Genomic DNA, 26,505 nt, shown 5'->3' on the forward strand with positions numbered 1-26,505 from the left:
CTTGGGTTTGCCCAACGCAAGCGCAGGCAGGCTTACCAAGTCAATGTATGTGGTGGGTTTTTTGCAAGAGGCTGAAGCGCAGGTTCTTCAGGGCTTTCTGCCTGGGGACACGCGCACACTAATTCCCAGGCGGCAGCTTTCTTGGCCCCAGTAAGCGCTACCTGGATGTGGCCGCTGGGTTCCCACAGCATCCTGCGCGGGTACCACCCATCGCGCCTTCTGATGCATCTGTTTTCTACAGATTCAAAAGCTTGCTGAGTGAAACTTCTCTCCTACGTTAACACCATGGCCTGTTCTCAGCATTCAATTTATTTGTAAGCCCTTTAATTAAAACAAAAAAATAGAAACCCAAAGCCAAAACAACAACCAGAACCGTCGAATTAGAACAGCTACACTTTAATCAGAGCAATGATTTCCCATCTAATTGCATCACTTCAGAAAAAATATTCACGGGTTGGAACCCAAATACTAGAAAAAATACTTTTAAATCCCCAGAACAGACATGAAGTTGTTTCATTTCATTTGATGAGAATAATGGGTTTGTTTGCTTATAACAAAATTTATGATAGTCTTAAATATTCTCATTATATCCTTACCTATAAGTGCAGCACAGGTTTTGTAAATGTCATTGTTACTTAGCAACCTTGACTAGTTTTTGAAACACTTTTTGATTTTGGGAGTATAAAGAGGATATAAACATGAATGGTATTTTTTCATAAACAAAGAGCAAAGCATGTATTTCTCAATTCAGGCGACTAAGTTTACATTAAAGGGAAGCAACAACCACAACTGTGGAAAAATTCTCCAGGAAAGAGATCACAGAAACGAACGTTTTCAGCTTGTGAATCTGAAATGAACTGTAGCTGCAAGATTAACCGGGCAGGGACAGTTGGTTATATTTAAAATTGCGATATCCATCAGGCAAAATGACATCTCCTTTTAGTTATGTGGCCGCATATATCACAGCAGGCAGGCTGATCGGGTCAGGAGGAAAAGGACGCGTGTGATGCTGATGTGCGTTATACAGAATGGGAATCCGAGTTATACACATTTTAATATTCAGTCCAATAATGGAGCCAGGAGGAAGTATATTGGGCTTTGTGGAGGCTGCAATAAGAAAAAGGGGAGTTAATATTAACATGGGGTGAGATAATTTTAAAGGGCGTTCCCTTGATATGTTGATTTATATATATATATAAATATTCAGAGTTTCCAGCAGAGAACTTTCTTCGTGTCACTAAAACCTGTCTCACTCAGTATAGTCATTAACCAGATGGCTGGGGCTATTCTCTTTGATGTAAGAGACCTCACGATATGATCTAGATCTGGATAAAAGGTATAACAAAGATTCATCTTTACAGCTGTGTCCCATCGCTCCATTTCTCTGGGGTGTATAAAACCAACCAACTATAAAAAACCCACCCAAAACTCAAAGCTTTAGCTTTCTTGTTGAATAGGATACGTTGATTTCCTACGGAAATCGTCATAATTTGATGATAATTGGCATAATTATGTCTATGATTCTATGATAATTTAGAAAACCCCACTGTGTGCGTCTGTTTATCCGTCCACCCCAAATAGCTTTTGCTCCTGTTTGGTGGGAACGCTCGGATGACGGAGAAGAGCCCAAGCGTGTCCGTAGGAGGAAGGCGACTGCCCTCAGCCTTCGGCCCTTATCTGCAACCAGAGAGAGCACGAAGAAGCAAGCTGCTCAGAATGAAAAACTCTGGGAAAACAGGCTTCGTGTATTCCACGGCGCACAGAATTACGTGTTTTCAACCTTCTTTTTCTTCTGCGCGAACAGAATTCTTGGGTTTTCAGCCAACTTTAATGAACACTTGACGAAAAGCAGAGAAAAGAAGTGCCGTAAAAGTAAGGCTCTTTGTCAAATGTACGAGTACTTTTTTATTGACTCCAGCACAGATCTTGGTAGCACTTTATACCCATCTCTTCTCTCTGTTGGAAAAAGGGTCTATTTTCTGGGGGGAAAACCCCACCTCCCTTTCCTGTAATCAATATGGTGAAAAAAGTTTTGTCTACTGTGAAGTAAGTGCTCCTTGCCTCTCTGGAAACGTTTGACCTACTTTTTCTTCTTTTTCATCCGTTATTGATTTTTTTAGGAGTAGTTCTGTGTCATTTGTGGCAAGGTGCTTTTGATGAAGGCGTAACTGGGATGTTTGCAAAAATTTGAACAGTTGGCCCTTTTTGGATGAAAATAGGAAACTGTTGCCAGTTCTTTTTGTCCAATTTTAATCTGATGGGAATTCTCCACCCAGGACCATCGTCTTTGCTATAGGCTAACCACATTCCTTCTACAAGTTTGTGTTCCGTAGAGTTATATGGGAGATATATTTTGGTCCATAGAGGTAAAGAATAAATTTAGAGAATCCGTGTCCAGCTCCTAATCAGTGTCTAAATGGGAAGTGCTCTTCACAGTATTATTGTAAAAAAAAAATAATTGTATTGTAACAAAAAACTTACAAAGTCAGGGCTTTTCAGATTACAGCCCAAACTGAGCTCATTGCAGCACGTAAAGCGAAGCAGATACGGCCATCGCTGCGGTGTCGGGATCCCTGGTATCAGGAGAAGGTCAGAGCAAAGAGCAGCATACGCTTAGCAGAGTATTTATACCATCAAACTTTGGCTCTCGGGATCCCCCTGCCTGGAGCTGGAGCTACGCGACTCTCTGCTGACGGCATAGGAGCTTGAATCACAAGCTCGAACGCGTGTATTTTAGATGTCTACGGTGAGACGAGTTTTATTCTACTTCTCTGCAGATTGCTGCCCGTCCTCTTGTACTTGTTATTAATTATATCCTTCTTTCTATTACCTATCTCTTCATTTATGTCCCTGGTTCTAATCCTTTCCCTTCCAGTCTCTCCAGAAGCGGCTCTTTCCTCTTCTGAATTGGTTCAGTTAAAAAAAACCCTAAAAAATACAATACTAGAACAGCTTTCTAGTTCAGCCAATATTTTCCTGGGTGGTGCTTTAGCACTTCCCATGTTATTTTCTGCCCCAATTTTTTGCCATAGCGCTTTACCTGCCTGTACATTAGACAGATTTTCACTGAATTGTGTTGCATTTTCTTATTTGTTTGCGCTTTTTTGGGTGGAATAATGGCTATAGCATGCTCAGCATTTGGCACGGTGTGTGGATAGTATGGGTCAGGTCTTGCAGCGCACAGCGTATTTCCCAGGAATTCCGAATTCTTCATCTACATTTAGTTAGTTCTTTCACATAAATGTGGTTCTTGCTTTCTTTTGCTTTCTTTTAGGTAATTGAAATACTTTGGAGCAGCTGCAGTTCTTGCTATCTTATTGTTTATTTCTCATCCCGAATAATGAAGAATTAAAAAAAAAAACCACAAAACCAACAAAAAACCCCAAATCTTATAACGATGCAGAGAATTTACTTAGATTTTCATAACATTGCAGTTCCAATCAAACCCAGCGATATACAGCACCAGTTTTGTCAGTATTAGATTACAATTTATTTATTGAGTAGACGAAAATAGCTGCGATAGGGAAATTCTTATCTAAACAAAATGTTTCTCTTGGAATTGTGCAGAAATGCATTCTTGAAAATGTACTCCTAAATAATCGCCATCGATCATCCGCAGGAATAAACAGATATTGCTGCGCATAAAGTGTGCGGGTTCTGCCAGAGCTGGTGGAACGGTAAAGAATGTGGCCGGGATATGGCATCGCCTGAATGCCGCGGGAGTTTGGGGTGGCAGAGGCGTCTCAGCAGTCCTGGACGAGCGTTCCCAGGGATCTGAGGTTCTCTTCTGTCGCTGGAAGTTCTTGAGGATAAATATGGAGAGCAGCAGCCTTCCAGGAGTGCCACCAGCGGAGCTGGTGCTGCCTTGGCACAGGGGGATGTTACAAATGGTTCTTTCTGGAAATTAATGATCACTGGGAGGTGTCCCTGCCCATGGCAGAGGGGTTGGAACTGGATGAGCTTTAAGGTCCCTTGAACCCAAACCGTTCTATGATTTTCTCTTGATTTTCCTGGGGGCTATTTCCTGATAACTATTTATCCTGTTCCTATCATTCATGCAAAAACTGTATAATTCACATATGTACATATGTGTATACACAAGAACCCCTACTGCAAAATAATATTTCCCAACGCAAAGGTCCAATTTTTTTGGAATCTGGCTTTTCAAATAGATTCCCGCCCCCCCTTAGCAAATATCAGGCCAGTTCTGCTGGCAGCTTTTGGTTAGATTAAAAAATTGAACATGTATTCATACTCCTCGGTTTCTGTCTTTTAGCTAGTTTCTATGACAATACTTTACCTTTCACCCCATATCTATTTAGCTTCCTTAATAACATCTCATGAGGGAGTTGTCAAAGGTTTTCTGAAAGTCCGTGTAAACCATCTCTCCTGTTTACAGAAAGATAGCTGAGAAGGTAAAAAAAAAAAAAAAAGGCAGAAAGGATAAATCAGTTGCTCAAAGCCAAACAGCAGGTTGGTTTCAGAGAACCAGGGAAGGAACCCTGGAGCCTGGCTCCTCTTCAGCTGCTCGTGGCGTTAGATACCACTTTCCCCGCAGAAACGCGAGTGCTCTAAACCGAGCAAATGCAGGTAAAAATGAGAAGAGGATGGATAATAAATAAGTAGGCTCATTAGTTCCTGGATCAGCAGTCGCCAAGCTGATTTGGAACCCGCTTCCTGAAAACAAATCTGCCATTAATAAGGGATCTGCAGGTAAGTATATCATTAGAGCCAGATTAGCAGGAGTTTAAGGGTCCGTGAGTTTTCTCTGTGTGCGGCAGGTTAGTTTACAGAGACAGGAACTGCAACGAGGAGCGGGGGAGGCGAAGGGAACGGTGGCCGGGGAGATGAGGCGCTACCGGGGACTCGCTGGAGAAACCGGCAGCATTCTGCAAAGATGGAGGGGATGGAAAAGGGCTCAGGTGCACAGCACAGAGCAAATGAAACACCCGGTTCCCAGGAATGAGCATTGATCTCTCTGATTAGTTTCTTGTGTGACCAGTAGCTAACCAGCAACAGACTGGGTTGCTCTACTTATCTCTCCACGTCTACGTTGTACTTTGTGTGCAGGTTAACCCGTCAGGTGTTGGGCTGGAGGAGTCTCCCCAGACAGACGTGGGAGGCGGCAGGACAAGCTGAAGAGAGAAGACAGCCTGGCTGCAGGTATATCGGCATCACGTAATTCGTGGCTGAACAGATATCTGCCTGCCTTTTGATGTTTTCAAGCTGTGGGGAATGCAAGAGCTTTCTGTAAAATATGTCAACAATCACAAAAACCCCATTAATTATCCCATATGTGATTTTATTAAAAGTCTGAGCTTTTGGAGTCGAGCAATTACATGAGACTCTTGTTATTAACCGGTAAAAAATGTTTCTAGTCATGAAGAAAAGTGGAAATGGCTTCAAAGCATGAATTCCAGAGGGTCACGCACCAGAGCGCGGTGCAGGCCGTTCCTTCAGTCCTCGAGGTTGTGGAGGGTTTGTGGGGGCGGCTGCGCTGCAGTGTGAGATGACTGTGCTATAATGCAGAGGTGGTGTGAAAATCAATTAAAACTCATTAAATGTTTTGAAAAAAAACCAACCCAACCAACATTTTGAAAGGAATGCGAGATAAAAATGTATCTTTAGACTATCATGCTATACAAACATCTCCTAGCAGCAATACATGAGTCCAAATAGACACAGGAACTTCCTCTGATCTTCCTCTGAAAAAGCCCTTTTTCTCCCTTGAACGGAGTGAGAAAAAGATACGGAGAGACACTGGAGTGTTTTGCACTCTGTCTGTTGTCCTGGGAGGCCTGTTGGAGAAGAGCAGAAAAGCAAACACAAGGCAGCTTCCACATCATTCCTGTTATCGTGCCTCTCTCAGGGAAGAATAGAGACCAATTTTTAACCTTTTTGGCTCGCCTTGTCCTGCCAGGTCTAAATTAATGACTCAACATGCGGCCAGATCTCTGCCCTGTGAGGACTGGTACTGGCTCTTTCAAAAAGGCAGGGACTGGCAGCAACGGTCTTCGATAGTCCCATGACCAGCAAGTTCCCCGGCACAAAGGTAAATGCCGGCTTCTGTCTGGTTTGGAAGATGAATTTTAAGTTCCTCTTATTTCCCAGGAGAGTGCCTCAAATGCCAGGTCATTTTTTATTAAGTTTCCATCCTCCTTGCCTAGTGAAATTGTTTCAGATTTTAGGAGCAATGGAGCATTCCCTGGTCCAGACACGAGACTGTATGTGTGTTGTTTTTTAAGAGCAATCTCGAGACCAAATTTTCCAGCTGTCCAAACTGCTTATCCTCAGGAGAGCTGGATTTCGGACAAACCACTGGGGCACCACAAAATAGGATGGATAAGAGGGAGGAAAATTCAAATATATGCCCTGTGGGTTTGGGAGCATAGGAGTGTGCACCTTCCTAAAGGGCAGACAGCTCCTACCATGCTCCATGTGCCCTGCAGCGCCATCACATCAGCGACACCAGACAGACAAGATGATCTCAAGCTACTCCTGACCTGGTCTGCTATAAGGTGACATGGGGTTTGTAAAGAGCCTGAAGTCATCCTATGAGGCAGCACCGCCCCACGGACCTTCAGAACATTCTGAAATGGTCTACGCCTACAAGGTCTACACCTGATAGGCGTAGCCCCATGGTCTTACTGCCCAAGGAAGGTTATTCTTTGCAGAGGAGGGACTGCGTGAGGACTGTAATGCAGGGCTTACATCAGGGTCTAAGTTCCCAGCAGAACTACAAGGCACCTTGGTTTGGAGTTCTATCACAAACTGGCCAGGGACTTGTGCTTGGGTCTGATTTCCTGCCAGGCATTAGCACAAAACCGCTTTATTTTTGCCTGGTGCATCCTTAAGGTGATCCGTGCAGACAACTCTCGCAGACAGAGGGGTTGAACCACGACCTACTGCGCTGTGGGTGAACCCTCAGTAATTAGAAGCAGTTTGGAAGCCAAGCGATTGGGCACAAACAGGAAAATGCTTATGGGAGCAGTTTTTAAAATGTTTTCTTCTTTTTCTCCTTGTTTCTCAAGTCCAAGGTGTTTGGTAAGTCCAGCTAGAACCTCCACAGTTTTGGGACGTTCGGAACGCTGTTTTCCAGACAAATACGTATTCACAGAAACTGGCTTGACTGTAGTGAGTAGACACAAGGAGGAATTTTGCATGACACTTCTCCGTGTTAAGCACAGTAAGAGAGCTCCCAAATCCAGCAGCATCCAGGACCTGGGGATTTCTCCTTCCAGCTGAAGCCCAGCCACCTGGAGATCCAGGAGTCTGTCCCGCCGGATGGATGCGGCTGCTGCTGTCTCATTTCCAGGTCCAGCCAGTAGCAAGACTGAGCCTGTATCCCACAGAGGTACATGTGCAGACACACAAACACGTCTGGCTGGACGAACTGCCACAGCCAGCACTGCCTTTAGCAGCACCCACATGTAACGCTACCAGAACTCACGTGAAACCTAAGTAGAGGTAGCTCAGACCTGTCCTTCCCCTCCAGCTGCTTGGAATGGAAGGAGAAGGGAGGAACCAGTCTTTTTTACTGTATTTTTTTGTTGTTGTTATGTATTTTTCTCCTGTACAAGTTTGTATTTCTCTCCATCTGCCTCCCCTCTCCCTGGGTGACGGGGACTGCTCAGTCTGGGCGTGGGAGGGAACCACAAAGTCAGCTCATCACCTCCTCCACCTTTCTTGACATGTGTAAAATTTTGTTCATTTTTGTTTGGTACCTAGGTCTGGAGCCAAGCCTGGCAGAAAGCCAGTGATGGGGCTTTAGCTAGACCTCCTTCTTTGCCTTCCCTCAGATGCAGAGGTCCTCGAGCTGCAAACCTGAGCAGGAAAGCCTTCATCCCAACCAGGTGTGAAGTTCCAGCCTGTTTGTGTCAACAGGTCTGGTCCGCTCATGTCCTCAGAGACCCCCAGAAAGCAGCTGGGCTCCACCTTCAGGGCAGGGATTAATTTTCAGATACTTTTCAGATTAAAGTTGTACATAAATTTAAAATGAAACAGGGTCTATAGACATTCACTATTTAAAATATTGTATTTTCCTGCAGCTTAGCTCGCTGGTGGAGGTGTTGAGATGGGAAGGCTCACTGGCACACCCTGCCAGAAGGGAAGGGAGTGCACAGAGTTGGGTTGGAAACCTTTGTGAGGTGGTGAGGAGCTGTGGGACCTCCTCGCGCCTTACGTGGACAATGAGTGTGCCACTGCCCCGAGGCCTCACCACCGGGCAACAGTTTTTCCATCTCAACTCTTTCTACTCTCATCACATTGGGATCTTACAGGCACATTTTCCCCACGTGCATTTTTGGGGAGGATTAAAGAGAACGGATTCTTTAAATACGGCAAAGCTGGAGAAGCAACTCACTGGCTTTTGCTTTGCTTTTTTTCTTTTAGCTGTCAAGCCATGTTAACCACTAATAAATAAGCTTTTATTTCTGCAAAGCTGGTTTATTGTCTCAAAGCATTTTATTTTCAAAGTTGCAAACTATCTTAACTGCCTTTCTCTCATGGGTTGCACCAAGGCATTGGCATTATGATTGCCAGACTAGGGACGATGCTTTGGCTCCAAGGTTGACTTGTTAAAGGTCTATTTTCCTTCAAAGTGCTTTTGATATGACTGCAGCAACAATATGGTGTATTTTAAAGCCACTTGGTCTTCCCAGATGCTCAAGCCTCTTAATTGTATATTTTTTAGATATAGTCTGCTAACAGCTAAATGGAGTTTGGGCATTGCGCAATTTCTCTGAATCATGTTTTCCTGGTAGCCAGCAAGAGTACGTGCGTGTTTCTGGTTTTGGTTTTTAAGCTGAAAGCTCATCTAGAATTGTACTTTGACTTTTACAGAAGCGGCTTTTCACCTTTTTGGAGCTGAGGGCCACTTATGAAAACTAGCAAAGCCCCAGACCTCACTAAGTCTGAGTGGTCCTTCCCCTTTCCATTCTTCACCTCAGCCAGCTTTGGATTGATGCTTTCCCTCCAGCCTTCCTCTCCCCACCTTCAGCTGCTGACACCATCTCCTCTTGCTTTTGGGATATTTCTTCTTGGCTTTAGCAGTATGAGTAAATCTGTCTGATTCCCACAGCCTGCGGGGAACCTCTTTAGCTCAAGAGATGCCATGTGGAAGCTGAGTCTTGGCAAGGCTCTCCCTTGGTCTCTGCTGCTGCCGGCCTGCAGCGCGGTGGTACGGCACCCATGAGGCCACCTGCGTGGGGTGCAAGGGGAGATTGCACTCAGGTTTGCTGCTAGAACCAGCACTAATGCTGTTTTTTAGGTATGAACGTTTCTGGTGTGCTGGGGAATTAGTCCAGCTATGGCTGGGCTTGCTTTCCCCAAAAGCCAAATCTGCCCCAAAGACTTGAGGAGGAGGAAGTGACGCGTAGACGCAGCCAAAAGATGCTGCAGGACGCCCCGCCGAGAGGTCATTCAGCTTCTGAAAGGGGAAAGCTCGCACACTGCCAGGCCAATCAGATAAGAAGGAAAATCAAATTAAATGTTCTAAGGATGTTTTATCAAGTAAAAGCAGATAAACCCCCCCATCTAATTCTGAAGATAAGTGCCAAGTGCCGCCTGTGATTCACCATCCCAGTGCTGAAGTAACGGAAATGAGTATCAGTCCTGCAGCTTTGGATTGCAGCTGATTTTAGGTGTTTTCTATAAATCTGCTTTTAAACAAATTGTGTTTGGAACCTATATTTTCTTCAAATATTGATGATTATGTGTCTTGCAGTGGAAAAGAAGACAATCCACTTTAAAAAATCTATTGAAGCCGGTCAGTTCACAGTTTTGCTCTCCAATGAACAGACCTAGAGCTGCTTCGCTGTGTATGCTAGCTGTTGAACTGCTAAAAGTCGATTAAGTGTTGCTTTCAGCTCTTCACAAATATGATTCCTGTGGTCATTATGGGATGTGGGCTGGCCTGCTTTGAGGGTGGTGAGCCCCTGGCCCAGGTTGCCCAGAGAAGCTGTGGCTGCCCCATCCCTGGAGGGGTTCAAGGCCAGGTTGGCCGGGGCTTGGAGCAACCTGGTCTGGTGGGAGGTGTCCCTGCCCAGGGCAGGGGGGTGGAACTGAATGATCTTTAAGGTCCCTTCCAATTCTAACTGTTCTATGATTCTAATAGTAACCTGAAGGGAGTGGGGCCAGACTGCAACTGCAAGGTGGGAAGACACTTGATCTGGCTGAGCCACGTGAGGAGGAGGAACAGGGTCCTTAGGAGACCAGGTTGAGGAGATGCTGCAGTGGTGTCATTCCAAGGCATGACACAGGACAACGCATAGGATGGTCCCTATGCAGTTCGCTGAGTCAGCTCACCTAAGGTCATTTTGGCACTGGGAGTCCTAAAGTTTTTGGGAAGCTGTGGTAAATGCCTCCCTGTGGTGTAGCTGCTGCCTGGGAGAAGCTCTCTGGGGGGAGGTCCTCCCCCGTGCTGGCATGAGGACAGCTTTGCAGAAAGAGCTGCTGCTTCCTGAGGCAAGACAGGTCCTAGGGGATAGAGAGAGATTCCTGAATTTGATAAAGCCTTGGACTGGAAATAGTTTTTGCTGGTCAAAATAATGATGTTTACAAAGAAAGGAAAGAAACAAGAGGCTCTATTGTCAGGCGTTTGCCGATTCCCCCCGAATGCACTACGGGAGTGACACAGGGACATTTCATCCTCGAGAAAACATTACCCTTGTAGCGCAGCCAAGGTCACCAGCTTGCATGAATTAACTGTCATGTCAGCTCTGGTCAGGGGGGTGATGTGAACTTAAACACCTGACTTCTCTGATATCTCTACATTTTTGCCTTCACGCCTGAGCGTGTCTTGCCCTTTCGCACTGCCTCCTCTCCACCTCCCTGTTGCTGCTCAGAACTGCATGTTGTCCTCACTCATACGCAGATGGTATAGACCACATGGGCCAAACCCAGGGGCAGAGGCCGTGAAAATCGGGAAGGAGCTCTAGGAATCTTTGAGAATAAAAATAAATGACCTGGCTATGAGGGCAGGCAGGGATTTAGAAAAGCCAGGCTCAGATTTTGCTTTGTGGGAGCTGTCTCTGTGATGCTTCAGCTCTTGCTGTGCGTTTGCTGTCATTTTGTATGGATGTGACAGTAACACTCACATGCACACCTGGCTTTCCTGTTTCTAGACCCAGCGATGCTCACAGCCTGGAAGGGTGAGGCTTCACACTGTAGCTGGACCTATCCAACTCCTTCCCAGGCATTTTGAGTCTTGCCTTCTGCCAGCCCGAACGTTTATTTCCCCTCCTCAGCGAGCCAGTTCAGCTCACTAACCAAGTAGTAAGGGGGAGCCTGGGACAGGAAAAAAGATGTTTTCTGCTGATTTAATGAGTTGAAGGAAGAAGGGAGATCTCCTAGGACAGAGCAGGATTGCCCCTTTCAGCAACCAACTTAAGCTGAGCAGATCTGAGGTGTCATATAAAGGACAGCACGAGCCCCGGCTGTTGTCCTGGAGAGCAGACAGCGTCTCTGCACTGCTGTTTGCCCATCCTGGGCATTGTCCTTCTGAGAGCAGCACCTGACCAAGGGATTTGTTTTGGTCACTCATCTCTGCATGCCCCTCACCCAAACGCAGGGGTGCTCACTCTTACCTCCTCCCCTGCAACCCTAAGGCTTTTTGTGGTTACTAGTAAAAACATGGTGTGAACTTTGAAGGGGTTCTTGCTGTTAGCAAACAGGGCTCTAAGCAAGAAGCCACAAAGCACCTGTGTGGCAATGTAAGGTAGGAAGCAGATACTGGTAGGAAAAATGAAATGGTTCTTCTCCCAGCACAGCACAAGGCTGTTCCCAGGACAGCACCTGCCCTGGGCGGAAAAGCCACTGAAATACCTTATGTAGGATTTTTCAACAAGGCTTTTTCTTTCCAGTATATGGTAGTCAAAGGTGGCTGATCAAACCAGGGCAGCTTGCCCGTGCACAGGCGTGCTGAAACCCCACCTTCCCAGGTCCGAGGGCTCCTGTCCCAGGAACACTCTCCCTGTTGCATGGAGATTATTCCAATGCATAGAAGGCTCTGAGCTCTGATCACCCTTCATTTCCTAAATTGCAAAAACCTGATGTAATTCAGAGCAATCTCAGATTGCATCAGTCTTGCTTCAGAGTCCTGCCCAGTTTATTAGCTGGAAGGAAGGTAAAAAGCCACATTTCTATCCCCTCTATTTTCTTGGCTGTATCAACACACTTCAAGTGCAGGTGAAATTCTGCTCAGGAAATATTTTAATATAATGCTATATATATATTTGTTTATTTCCCAGGTTTTTATGTGCCTTTTCACAAATAAGGAAGGAGTACACTGTCAAGCGCTGCCGGTAGCACTAACCTAGGAAGTAGAGAGCATTGAATTGTCCCCAGGTTGGTACTTGGCAGAAAATTCCCTTCAGTTGGAAGAGGCAGCCCTCTGCCCACAGTAGGTCAGTGGCCAGGTGTATAATTGAGGTTTAGGGGATGTGGGACCTTCTCTGAATGGGCCAGGTGAAAAAATTTGGGTTTCCTCCTGTCTGTAGATGTCCTGTTTCAAGTGTGGCTGTGAAGTCGATGTTCATATCAACATTTGTGACTAACCGGAGTCCATTAAAAAAAAAAAAAAAATCATTTAAAAGAAGAGGAATGTGAGTGCCAGCAGGCAATGGTGTGTGCAGGGAGCTGCGGTGGTGACAGGGGAGAGGGGAACCCTTCACCAGGGTGGCCTTGGCATGGGTCCTCCCCGTCCCCTTGCCTGCAGCATCATGCCAGGGGGGTGAAAGATGGCATTTTTAGGCAAAACTTAACCTTCCCTCGCACCACTGTGGGATTTGGGCCACCTCCATTTTCTTCATTCCCCGTGGATAGGAGGGATGGGGGAGCGGAACCTCCAGCTCCTGTGAGGAGGATGCTCCCTGGGTGTTACAGCCAAGGCTTCGTCACCAGCTCCGTTGCCCTTCTCTGGACATGGTCCAGCCCCTCAGTGTCTTTCTTGTGGTGAGGGGCCCAAAACTGGACACAGCCCTCGAGGTGGGGCCTCCCCAGTGCCGAGTACGGGGGGGCAATCACTGCCCCAGTCCTGCTGGCCACACTATTCCTGATACTGGCCAGGATGCTGGTGGCCTCCTTGGCCGCCTGGGCACACTGCTGGTGGAGGCCCCTGTGTCGTGGCCACCTCCACGGGCCCCAGCCTGGGTTGTAGGGCTGTTCTCTGACATCAGCCATGGCTGGAGCCAGGTAGAAGGGAACCCCCAGCCCCAAGTCCCTGCTGCACCCCAGAAGCCCTCCCATCTGCTCGCGCTGCTCCTTCCCGGGGCCCGGCACGGCTCCTTCCCAGCTTCCAGACCTCCATTCAATTTTCACGTGTTGGCTTTTATTATGGATATAACCGGAATAAAATAAGATAGACTTTCCCCGTTATTATTAGAGGTGATAATTTGCAGCCTAAGTGTGTTGCCATGGTGATGTGAGAAGCCCCCGAAGAGGGAGGCCGGGAGTTGCGGCCTAATCCTGAGGTGATTTTCAATAGCACCAGCTGTCCCGGGGCTGAAAGGCATGGCAAATTACACCATTATTGGAGGGAAACAGGGAGGCTAAGCTAATTATTTGTGGGCTTTAGACACAGGTGTTCATAAAAGCGGGGCCGTGTGCTCCTCATCAAGGCCGGCTCGGGAGGGGGAGGCCCGGCGGGAGGCCCCGGCCCTCATTTCAATCACAAAGGGCGGCTGAGGGCCTGCTGCCGCCATGGACCTTCGCTGCAGGTAACCGGGCCTCTGTGGAGGCGCTCGCTGCTCTCTGGAGAACTCTCTTTTTTTTCCTCTTTTTTTTCTTTCTTTCTTTCTTTTTTTTTTTTTTTTTTTTCTTTTTTTTTTGGTTTGTGCCCTCTTTCCCTAGTGTTTTTCTGAGAAATGCTGTTGGAAGCTGGTGGGGCAGTTGAGGCCCCTGAGGAGAGCCTTAGTAGTGCACCATTATTGAAAAAAAAAAAAAAAAAAAAAAAAAAAGTTATAATTCAGTGTTTTTTTTTCTGTAATACTAGGTATATCAGTTGGTGTTGCTTTTGGGGGTTTGGTGAATAACATGTGTGTAAAACTCTGCTAAAACAACTCATGCACTTTTTTCTGAACTTTGCCTGGTGAATGCTTTGATTTTTATTTTTCTGTTTCTTTTTTTTTTTTTTCCTTCAGTGGATGTACTGCGTGCAAGATAAGCATATACAACTGAATGTTTTGAGACTAGAATAAGCAAGCTTGTTACAAGTGATGTAAGGAGTCTGACACAGAGAAATGGCTTGGGTTTCTGGGTGAGGAAAATTCTTCTCTATGTATCGTGTTTGTGTGTGTATATGAAAAGCTTTTATGAAACTATGCTGGCTACGCTCATGATTGCTTTTAGGTAGTTATTCTGCGCCTCAGGTTTTAAAGGCTGCTTCTGAACCCTGAAACAGGATTTAAAGTATTTATTTTGGATACTGTAAAGCTTACTTAAATGCTTTGGGGCGTTCTTACATTGTGATATTAAAGCATGTGAGGCTGGGAAGCGTGTAACTCCTCGCTGCAGGTGAGGAACTGGGTAATGGAGGCTAAAACTGGGTGAAATAACCCCTGTGAGCGCACAGCTCAGCCCCTCCTGATGGGGCGGGGGGGGTCTCAGGGCTCCCGAAGGGGGAACTGAGTGCCACATCTTGTGACAGGTCCTACCTAAAATGTATTTTGTGAGAATTCTAATGTGACCGAACTGAAATGTTTTAGGAACTTGCCTCTGTTTCGCTGGAGAAGAGCAATGTTGATTTTGTCAAAACTGAGCATTTTCTTAAAGAAAACACTTTAAACAAGCTTTTTAAAAGTCTGTTTTGAAGTTTCCTTTCCCCTTATTTTTTAGAAACGTAAAAAGCTTTGAGACTAGTAATTTATGTTGATTTCAAAGGTATTTTAGCAAGTAGAAACCAAATTCATTTTGGTTACTTGCTAAATAAACTTTGGGTTTGTTGCAACTGTAGTGAGTTCTCAGAATCATAGAACGTGTTGGGTTGGAAGGAACCTTTAAAGGTCATCTAGTCCAAACCCCCTGCAGGTTTTTTTTTTTTTTTTTCTGCCTGAAAAAATATCTGGCCTCTTAAAAATATTTCCCAGAAAATATGTTGTCTCCTGGGGCAGTCTTGGCCAACAAAGCTGTGCCTTGCATGATGTCTGACCAAAAATCTCTGGTGGTGCTGGGTTTTGAATCCGAATTTCCTAAAATTCGTGGTCAGGCTTTTGTTACCAGGGGATTTTTTTTTTTTTTTTTTTTCAGGTGTGGTTTCAGTGTATCTGTGCTAGGTGGGGTGTGTGTTAGGAGTAAAGATGAATGCTCGCGAGCTGGAAGTTTACGGCTGGTGTAAACCTGAGAGAGCATCCGCTGGAGAGCACAGCAAGGGGAATTTGCTCCATCTCAGGCAGTGTTTTTACAGTGTAAGTGTACTGTCTGTCCTGGCTAGAGCTTTCAGATGCATGGAAGAATAAAGGATACCAGGGATTGGTACATGCTTCAAAATCTAAAAAATTATGCAGTGTATTACATGATTTATTTATTTTATTTTTATAAGATAACTTTGTCAGAACATTGGATCTCTTGCTATTGGGAAGAACCCACGACCGTGCAAGTGTATGCTCACATTGTATTAAAAGCTAAATCCACATAGTATTTTATGTTTCATCTTTTTATTATATCTCAGAATAACACTACAGAATTGATGCAAGGTCATATATCTTCCCCCAAGGTTAACAACTGAATTTACTACCACAACCTGCGGTCTTCTCCAGTGTATCTTTTGAGGGCGTAATTCAATACCAAGTTCAGAATAGATTATTCAAATCAACAATTGAGGCCACAGTTTCTTATACTTTGTATCTTTATAGGCTTTAAAAAAAAAAAAAGAAAGAAAATGTTGCATATTATTAAATGTCAAAGTACCATAAAATAAATTCACACTCAATAGCTTTGAACAGCAGACTGTAGGCTGACATGGCCAATTACTTGTCTTCCAAATAATAATACCATAATGGATTCATTACCTCTCTGCTGTGATGTAGTGAAGAAGTAAGAACTGTTATCATTTTCATGCACTGTGTAACAGATACATTCACAGTGCAATAAGATTAGTACTGGTAAATGTAAGCATTTACAATGTACTCGTGTGCCCCTAGCACTTTGTGAGTAGCCTTTAGGCATTTACAGCCATCTCTTTTGTAACTTCTCAGAGACAACACTATTGTTAGCTTTCAGAGAGGGTGGCTGTGGTTTATGAAGTAAGGGAGATTTCTGAGGCTCTGAGCAGAGGCTGTGTCTCAACGGCGCCGAATGTAGTTTTAAGCGTGGGTTTCTGCAAGCCCCCAGTTGTAACTCCACAATCTGTGGTACTGAAAATAATGCTGGAGTTCCCAAATGGCTCTCAGCCAAGCCTGCTTGGGCTAAGCTTTTGGAAATACTCCTGGGTTGGATTTTTAGGAAGGCTGTGAAGGAGAGCAGGTGGGATTTCTTGGTCACTGAAGGGCAGGCGTGCCCTGTGTCTCAAGCTTTGTAAGCAGAAGCAACTTCTATAGTTGTATATCTCATGGTTTGGAGACCTGTCAAGAGAAATCTTAGCTTATGTTTTTTCTCCCTCTCTATTGTTTTCCTCTGAATTATTTGCTATGTGTATTTTATTTAAAATGGGAACATCTGAAACAAGGAGGAGGAGAGAGCATGACGTGAGCTGAGAGAAGCCAGGGGAAAGCTATTTCAGGTGGGTTCTTGCAGAGTTCATCAGGAGACAGTCTGGGCTTTGAAGCCAAGTTCCTCACCATGGTATTGCTTTACTGCTGTGTCACATATGGGCACCTCGAGAAATAGGGAAAGAAGGATTTAAAGCTGCTGTTAAGGTGGCAGATGCTCTTTTCCTGTACTCTTTTGTGCTCAGCATAGCATGAGCTGTTCTTGCAACGTTCTTTTTAGACTTTGAGATGTTGTAGTGGTTGCTATATAAAATAATCTGTTAATAAGTGAGGATTATTAAGTAAGAAGTTACTTATGTAAGCAAGAAAGACAAATGCAGTAAAAAGTGATGAGCTGGCATGTGGTGCGGGGGGGTGGGGGGCTGTGATCCTGTTAGGGGCTCACTGTGTAATAACAGCCCATGCACGGAGACAGGGAATGGCCTTTCCAGACACGCATAGCTGAAGGGGCAGGATGAGCTGCGACAGCTGGGACCCAGGGATGTTCTCTGTGGGAAGCTCCTGGGAGGGCAGAGAGGGGTGCTGGAGCTAGGGGATGCTGCTTTGGGGTAAGTTGTGAAGCACTGGAGCTCAGCCTCACCGCGGCGCCTTGGCCCAGTTTGAGCCTTGACGTGACATATCATGTGCACAGTGGTCTTTTAGTTCATGCTCTGGATGGCGATGGCCAGGGATGGCCCCTCTTTGGGTGCCAGCCATCCATTGACTTCAGCATTAGTGGATTGGTGCAAGAATAATTTCCTGGGAAGAAGAAAAAAAAAAAAAAAAAAAAAAAAGAAAAAATGCTTTGTGTGGACAGTAGTGTCTTTGGTGCTGGTGAATCCCCGGGGCCTCATCCCTGTAGGCCGCGGGCCAGGCTGCCTGTGCCTCATCTGTGCTAGCACCGTGCCACCCAGTTCTGCTCTGTGCCCAGCTGGCCTTCAGCTGCAACCCCGCTGTGGGGGGAAACGCAGGGAAGGCAGGGCTGCCCTTGCAAATTAGAAGGGTCCTGATGACAAATTTCTTTCCAAAGTGCAAAGCCAGTAATGGAGGGCTATTTTATGGGTTCATCAGTGTGGTGGGAGCTGCAGTCTGGTTTGGGGGTTAAGTGCCTGGGAAGAAATGAGGGGGTTCCTTTGAAGCCAACTAAAGGCCCTATTTAAACCCAATTCATTGTAGTGTTATTGTGGTTGCTCCTTATTATTGGGCCTTCTGCTGATTGCATTCAACCTGATCAGCAATTATTGTTAAAATGAGCCATGAGACAGCGTGCAAGTGATAAATGGTGCTTGCAGGTAGATGGCAAAGCTACAGTACTGGGCAGTGGTTAGTGTCTTATTTGTCTTTACTTAAATGTGAATAGCTGATACTAATCAGGAGAATGTTCTGCCTCTAGATACGCTTTCAGTTCATTACTTCTCTGGGTGCAGCACAGTGCTGGTATTGTTTAAAGAATGAATCCATCGAGGAATGGCTTTATCATTTTCTTTACTATGAGAACGTATCTGAAGGGCACTGCTTTCTCTGCTTTCATATTTCAGCCTGATCTGGAAGGAGAAATCTTGTAAGATGTGATTCTCTACAGCTGTGGAGGGTGTGTAGTTGCTTACTACTCAGCAAGGTTCATGTGAAGAACCGCTCTTTTCTTATTTTCCCTAGATAGGTAAAAACAAAGCAGAACAGCAGCAAGAATCATGGAATTTGCATGCTAAATGCCACTTCAGCGCTAGTGGCAAAGAGAAAACCATTACTGAGTACTAATAAACAGGAATATAATCAGCCTTATGAGTAATAGAAGGCAAATAAAACCTAAAACCTGGGAAACACATAGCATGATGACAGTAAAAGAGCAGGTGTTTGGAAGATCCTGGCTTTTGATTGAGGCTCTGACACTTTGTGTGATTTTTCTGTAAAGTACTTGACCTCCTCCTGCCTAGTTAACCCAGCTGGAAAATTAGGGAAAGAAAGCAGAAGCCACGGTGAAACTTGGATAGCACATCTGATCTGACGTCTCGTGGGAAAAGGGCTTTACAAAAACTGTGGTAATATTAGATGTTCATTCTTTAATGCCTCCTTACATAGTATCGCATGCCTGCAAGCGAGAGAGGTTAGACTCGCCAGGAAGAAACAGAAAGCAGCAATTTTTTAAACAAACTGTCTGATTGGTTGCGGGTCCAACATCAAAGTCACTACCTAGTTTTTAGCTTGTAAGGATTTCCTTCCCTGCTGAAGGGTGAGCCTCTGTAGGCTTTGTTTCAATGTGAAGGAAGTGTATGCAATTGATTGACCCTGTGGCAGATGTTTCTTGCTGTCATATTTGACACAAGGTTGACTTTTCTCAAATTTACAAGTTGAAACCAGCCGTTTTCTATAATTCACCATAAGCAAACATATATAGCCCAGGACCAGCTGCTGCTGCCGTTAATCGAGGCCGACATGTCCGTGCAGCCGGGTGCCTGCCTACGCATATCCCCAGGGAACTGAAAATAATGACAGCTAAACTACAATCACCGTCCCAGCGTTGCAGCTTGGCTCACTCAAACCACTCCCTAATAATAGTATTACTTTATCTTGGACCATTTAATCTCATTTATAATTTTAAATGGGAATAGCTAGTTAAAGCCACAGTGTTCTCATTTGCTGACTGCAAAGCTGTGGTGAGTGGTTTTGCCAGAAATGGGGTCTGGTGTGTACAAAAAGCTATCGCTGCTTCTACTGGAACCCAAGTGGCACATCCATATGGCTTGGGGCCATGCTGCTTTTTGTCTCTTCCCAGGCTAGTAATAAACCAGTACCTAATTTGTCCCTGGTTGGCTTTCACCTGCAGCCTCATTGACATGAGAGCTCAGAATGAAGTTGTGGCTTCCATTAAAAATAGAAGGGGCTCTTATGATAAATGAGGTGGAGACAACGTGAGAGGTAAAATTGTTTGAAATAAGCTCTTAGCTGGGTTGAAATAATTGTAGCAAGTGGAATGCTCACAGCAGGGCACCTCCTTTGTAATTTGCAAGGGACAATGACATTTAAATGGTGGGAAATACAAGTATCTAAAAACTAAGCGATGGCACAATTCAGGCTGAAGCCACTGGAACTGGTGAACAAATACAGCATAAGCACATTTCATGTGGCTCTGAAGAATACAGATGGCTCACGACTCTCCCTAGCTACATCTAGAATCTGCAGGATATGTTATTTAGCTTAGTTGTAGAATTTTTATTCTCGATACCGGGTTTTGGTTATTGCTTGAAGTAGTCCAGACTCACACAATTGAAATTTGAGAGGCTGTATCTGCTAAAAAACCCTAAATCCCAAAGAGTGCTGGGGGGCGGGGGGAAGGTGTAGTAAAAGGGCGAGAGGGTGAGGCCTAAAAAAAGCTGAGAAAGGCATACTGTAAAAAAGAGGTTCTTGAGGCATTATGAGTGAATAACAAGTTCTGTCTACGTAAGCTTTTACTGGAAATATGGTAATTCTAGGGCGGGAGTTTTACTTGTGGGACACTTGTTTCAGCATAAAAGGTGTCGTCTTCCTTATTTCATCTCCCTGTGTCCAAAGAAATCCTTTACTCTTTCTGGACGTGGGAGTACCCATGTTTATATGCAAGTGATAATAGTAATACCCCCTGCTTTATATGGCTGCTGAAGTAGTGAATCCTACCGCAGTGGAGATGAACTCAAGGCAGAATATTCACTAGGTTCCTACTCAAGGATGTATTTTTATTTTTCTTTTCTCCCTGTAGAGGAAAATAGCACGTCCCTTCCTCCTGCAGACAGATTCGGCGCTCTCTGTCCACACTCTCTGTAATAATCCTGCAGGCTAAGCAGAACCCAGATGCAGCAACAAGAAGCCTCTGCTCTGGAGCTGTGCCCGTGCTGCAGCCTGTTCGCACGGCGCTGGGTTAGAGCATTGCTCTCTCTAAATCTGCAGATAGCATGGACCAAAATGGGAGAAGGTTTTACTGGGATGTCCCTGTACATCAGTGATTTTTTGAGCAGTTGGTATCACTTGTGTATATTTTCACTGTTACCTAATAATCCACCAGCCCAAGCCCGAGGAAAGCGCAAAAATGCTTCAAAGGTCCTTTGGCACTTGTCCTTCTTCTGATGTCAGCTACAGCTGGAAAGCTGAACCTGCTCCTTTGCTGTTGTCTGAGCAGCATCTTTCTTTTTATTTTTTTTTTTACTCTCCCTTGTACTCACCAAAGCAAATCTCAGCAAATCCCTTCTGAACTTGCAGTGCTGGCAGGCTTTTATTTTATTTCGTATTTTTTCCTGAAGCACCCTCTTTGTTTTTTCGGGCTTAATTTGAGGGAAGGGCAGCTGATGCTCAGTAATTTCAAAAAGGTCTCGTCATGCCTGTGAGGTGTTGAGTATGAGGCTGATTGTGGGGTAGGACGCTGGCCTCTCAAACACCTCTCCATGGTTTGTCACTGCCAGTGACTGCGGTGGGTGATTCCCTCTTCACCTCGGAAGACCTCAGGAATTTAAGGCTCATCCCCAGTGCCTCCCTCACAGGAGCTGGCCGGGGGGAGATGGTCAGAGCAGCCAGACACAGCTGAGCGTGTCGGGAGTCGCATGTGCAGGCAGCGAAACCCAGACACCATCCCCGTTGTGGCAGTGCCTTCCTCCAGCTGGCAGCTTCTGGGGCTGCTGCATTCATATTTGTGCAAGAGATTAGGACGTGTGTAGCTAACCTGTGAGCTGGCCTGGCTTTTCCGTGTGTCCACAGCGCTCGGAGTCGCAAGAGGCAGGAGTTTGTCCGTGAGGGATGTGGCCAACTTGTGCTGCAGGCTGGACTGTTGCACTTTGTACCGCAGGCACAGTAGTCTGCTTCTAGAATAGACTAGTAGAAAGGATTATCCGTTAACATGAAGTGTCAACCTGGAATATTCAAGAATAAAACCAAAACTTTTTGGTGAGAAAGAAAAAATGGAAACGGCGGGTTTTTGTTTGAAAGCCTAAAAAACCATGGGAAAATATTACCTAGGAACATTCTGAAAGAGGAGTAGAAGCATAACTGAGGTGATTTTGTTTACAAATCTAAACAAGCACTTGTGGAATTTCATTGCAGTATTCCCCCAGCTCTAGTTGTGCCTGACCTGTAAGTTCACAATAGTCATTCTGCAGTCAAAACATGTTTATCTAATGCTGAACTCCTTGATCTCGCTCGCCGAGTATGCTGGAACTCCCTATAGCGAATTATTAATCATTTCAGAGAGCCGCTTTGCTCTGAGAATTTCCCTGTTACGGGAATTGCATTTTATATGTTGCAGTGCACTGAAATGATTTAGGGTTTGCTGTTTTCTTGTAGCAGAAAGTTACCCTGTTACCTCCCACGTTTGTTAGCCGTGCCTTTAGACCATCTGTGGAAGTCCCTCCTGTCCTGATCGTTGCAGTGATCTGGAATAGCAGTCTTGGAAAACCTAAAGCTAATGGGAACAACAAAGGACAGGGGACAAATATGTTATAGTATTCAGTCTGTACGTTGTGTTAATGATGGCAAATGTTATGTGGGGCCCCACAGTTTTTTTTTTTTTATCACATCTCTTGTTTTAGTTAAACTGATCAAAGTAAATGTGTGGTTCAGCAGCAGATCCCAGTCAGTCCAGCTGGTCAGCACAGGTTTCCATCACAGAGTGGGGAAACTGAGAGCAAGAGGAGATGAACCTTTCTTGCAGCAAAAGGAAAGATTTCCCCCTGCCAGATGATACCTTGCCTGCAGAAGTTAAAAGACAAGAAAATGTTTAACCATCATCAGCATAGCAAAGTTTGGCTGTTCTGTCTGTCTGGTTTTTTTTTTTTTTTAATGCTAGGGTAGCAAGTTAAGGAAAAAAGGATTATTTGTGCAGCATATGCTTAAGATTACTCATGAGCTGAACTCGCTCGTTCATTTTACAAAATCTTATTGTAATTGCGTGTAATTTCATCAGTTTTCAACTGATTGCTAGAACTCTTCAGCCTAACATGTGCTACAGACTGCATTTTTAATGACTATTTGAACAGGAATTATTTAGGCATTTGAGAATAATTTTTTTTTGGGGGGGGGGGAATATCTTCTTCCATGTAATAATAGTCTGCAGCTGGCCAGCAGATAGGATTTTATTGTTTTTTGTTGTTTCCCTGGCAATATCTAGTCTGGACATAGGGATGAAGCTCTTCCCAGGGAATCAGTCTCCGTGTTAGTGTATGAGGCTTTAGTAGCTGGAGCCTCTTGAGGTTTCACGCTTGGGAACCAGGGGCCTGAGTCTGTTGTAGTCCCACCCGGACAGCATGGAAAGGGATGAGCCAGGCTGCTTGCCACTCGTTTCATGAGCTGACCAAGAACGTGGGGAACTGCTGATAAGGACAGCAGAGTGGGGACATTGCTCTGGGGCACCAGTGTGATAGTGGGATAGAGTGGGCAATCCGGTGGGAGTCAGCAGGCAGGAGATGTAAGGCTGGGGAAAGCAGAGACCTCTGTAACATGGAGCTGCAGAGTGCCAAAAACCAAGGTGGTCCAGAGTTGAAGACATCAGTTTTGGTAAGCACAGGGCCAGGCTATCTACCCACTCTTGCCAAATGTGGAGTTATTGCCTCCTGTCAGTAAGTGCCTGTGAAACCCCTTGGGAACATCTTGGCCTTTCCCTGTCATTCCTCTTGGCTGATAGCTCAGGGTCTGAGCCTGTTCCGTGGAGGTATTGGTGTTCTAGTGTGGGGAATCAAATGAGACCCCCAAATCCTAGGTAACTGCACCCGCAATGTATTTTTAAAAACTGAATTTATGAAGAAATGCTCAAAAACTAAAAAGTGCCAGAGCAAATCTTTTCTGGAAGACAGTGTCAGCCTCTTGCCAGCATGTACTGGTATACGAGGCTGGCTTCATCTCCTCTAACTCCACTACCTCCGAAAATGTAGCTGTTTAGTCTCCCTCTATAATGGAGAAAAGTAGGCATCCCTAGAATGGGATTAATTTTTTTTGGATGGATTATAAATTGCCTAGGCAGGTAGTTAGAGGGGATACCTATGGTGTGGATGGTGGGACTAGCAGCAGAAATCTATAGGGTTCCCTTTATAATCAGCAGAGAGCTCGTTAATGTACCAGCAGACCGTATAGAAAGGGGCAAGTGAATCAGTCCCTTGAAGTGCCACTGGCTAAACACTAAGCGCGGAAATGCGTCAGAAATGGAGACCTGAGCGTCTCTGCTGTATCACAGTGGGGCTGGCTGCCCCCTGGCTCTGTGGGGCCACCTTCTTCCTTCTCCACCGGGTGCCCGTCTCCCTGGCACATGGGATGAGGGGCCCGGAGCAATGTGTGGCCGGTGTCTATCAGCAGGACTCCGGCATCCTTTGTGGCGCTGTCGGAGAGATGTGTTAAGTGCAAGGTGATCGCTGGGAGCAAATGGACAGCTTTGTGTGCAAGACTGGGGGACTGCTGCAGAGAGATTGATTTCATCTTTGTTGTCGCTGCCGCGTTCAATGGGATGATGGGAAAATTGTTTAAAACTTGCATTTTACGGGGTTTTTCTCACTTTTTGGGGTGCGTGTCCTGATTTAGGACTGCGGGATCTAATTGAAGTGCCACGTCCCAGGAGCTTTAACTAAACTTGGCAGGAGCTGTGATTCAGACACACAAGGCGGTCTGTGATACTGGGGTATTTTGAAAAATTATGTCTTAGGCAGCTCAGGCTACACCCCAAAATAAAGTCAATTTTTCAGCTTGATCTCTGCCTCGGTGAAACAGAGATGCTAACAGCCTCTAGCCTCCTTAGTTGTTGTAAAACTAAATAATATTTGTGAAGAACTTAGTGTAGCCATGAGCATGGCATAAAAGCTGTGAGGAAACTAATAATCCTATCTTCAGGGTATTAATAAAAAATGGAGAAAGTGCTATAAATGGGAGCACTGCAGCTCCAACACATGTAACAAACAGCGATAAACAGCACTTCATCCTAGAAACATCTCTCTTTTTATATTGCTTAATAACTGCGTGAGGCATGGGCAACTTGAGTTGTGGTAATCAGGACATATTTTAGTCAATCTGGAGGTTTTTTGTTTGGTTGGTCTTTGTTTTGGAAAAAGAAAACAACAACAAAAACAGAATCCCAGACTGGCAGGGGTTGGAAGGGCCCTCTGGAGATCATCTAGTCCAAGCCCCTGCCAGAGCAGGGTCACCCAGAGCAGGTGGCACAGGAACCCAGCCAGGCTGGGTTTGGAATGTCTCCAGAGAAGGAGACTCCACAGCCTCTCTGGGCAGCCTCTTCCAGGGCTCTGCCACCCTCAAAGGAAAGAAGTTGTTCCTCGTGTTGAGATGGAACTTCCCGTGTTCCCGTTTGTGCCCGTTGCCCCTTGTCCTGTCACCGGGCACCACTGAGAAGAGTCTGGCCCCATCCTCTTGTCACCCGCCCTTTAGATATTGATGAGCATTGATGGGATCCCCTCTCAGTCTGCTCTTCTCCAGGTTGACCAGCCCCAGGGCTCTCAGCCTTTCCTCAGCAGAGAGGTGTTCCAGTCCCCTCATCATCTTGGTAGCCCTTTGCTGTCCCCTCTCCAGCAGTTCCCTGTCCTTCTTGAACTGGGGAGCCCAGAACTGGACCCAGTGCTCCAGCTGTGGCCTCCCCAGGGCAGAGCAGAGGGGGAGGATGACCTCCCTCCACCTGCTGGCCACACTGTTTTTAATGCCCCCCAGGAGACCACTGGCCTTCTTGGCCACTAGGGCACATTGCTGCCTCATGGGCAACTTGTTGCCCACCAGGACTCCAAGGTCACTACGCCAAGTGGTTATTGCAAAGTGGAGATGGCTTTCAGTCACTCGTATAGGTTCAGAAAAATGGATTAGAAATCTGTAATTACTAACTGAGGGCTAAGTTTGTGTGGAGAGGTCCTGGTCACCAGGCTGGTGAGCTTTCCCAGCAAATTTGGATGCGTTACTAAACTGCAGCAGGTCCGATGGGGTGTGCTCCTGCCTGTTTGGTACCTTGTTTACCCTTACTGCCAGCTGAAAATATTTCATGCTGATTAGGGCCTGATGCTGCTCCTTAGTGAGGAGCTGGTGAGGTTCACTCCTGTTCTTCACTTCTCTTCCCAAAACTGTTGTGTGCCACAAGGCAGCTCATGCAGCTGCCTCAGAGATGTCTCTATTTCACTGCAGTAGCAATGCAGCCTGGCATATGGCTTGTACCTGTCTGCGTTTGTGGATCCTTTGGGCGAAGTGATATTTATATACGTTTAAGAGCAGGTATTTATAGATGGAAGTTGATAACGTAACTGACTAAGGGTAAAACTGCCAGGAGAAGTATTAAATTGCAGGTCAGCCCGCGGTGCCTGGTGTTTGTAGTGCTGCTTCAGCTGTTGACTGACTTAGCAAAGGAAAAGCAGAGAGGAAGCAGCAGAGGTGTGTTTGCAGTCACTCCATATCATCTTTACAGGTAGATGAGAGCAGTCATAAGCCGGGCGCAGTGCCTCACAAGAAGAGATGTGTTGCCTGTCAGTGGTTCTCATTATCTTTTCCACTAGAAAATGACACTTCTGATGTACGCTGTAAGCTTTTTCTGATGGGAGTATTTCGGTGCTAGAATCTGCTCCCAGCACGTGTTGGAAGGGGGACCTGCTGGGGAGTAAAGCATTTGATTGTGTGTGTAAAGGGGGAAAAAAGGCTGAAGGCAAAGGAAGGAATTTACAATGTTTTTCTGCAGAGGGAATAATTCAAACCCAGGCAGTGCCATGGCAGAGTGGTGGGAGGATATGTAATGGAAGCTGGAAGAAAACTGAAGTTTGAGAGATTGCACAGGACGTGAACTGGAGCTTGAACAGGTTCCCCTACTGGTTTGAGTGGCTAGCCACAGTGGGTTTAT

This window comes from Chroicocephalus ridibundus, chromosome Z (assembly GCF_963924245.1).
Source record: "Chroicocephalus ridibundus chromosome Z, bChrRid1.1, whole genome shotgun sequence".
NCBI lineage: Eukaryota > Metazoa > Chordata > Aves > Charadriiformes > Laridae > Chroicocephalus > Chroicocephalus ridibundus.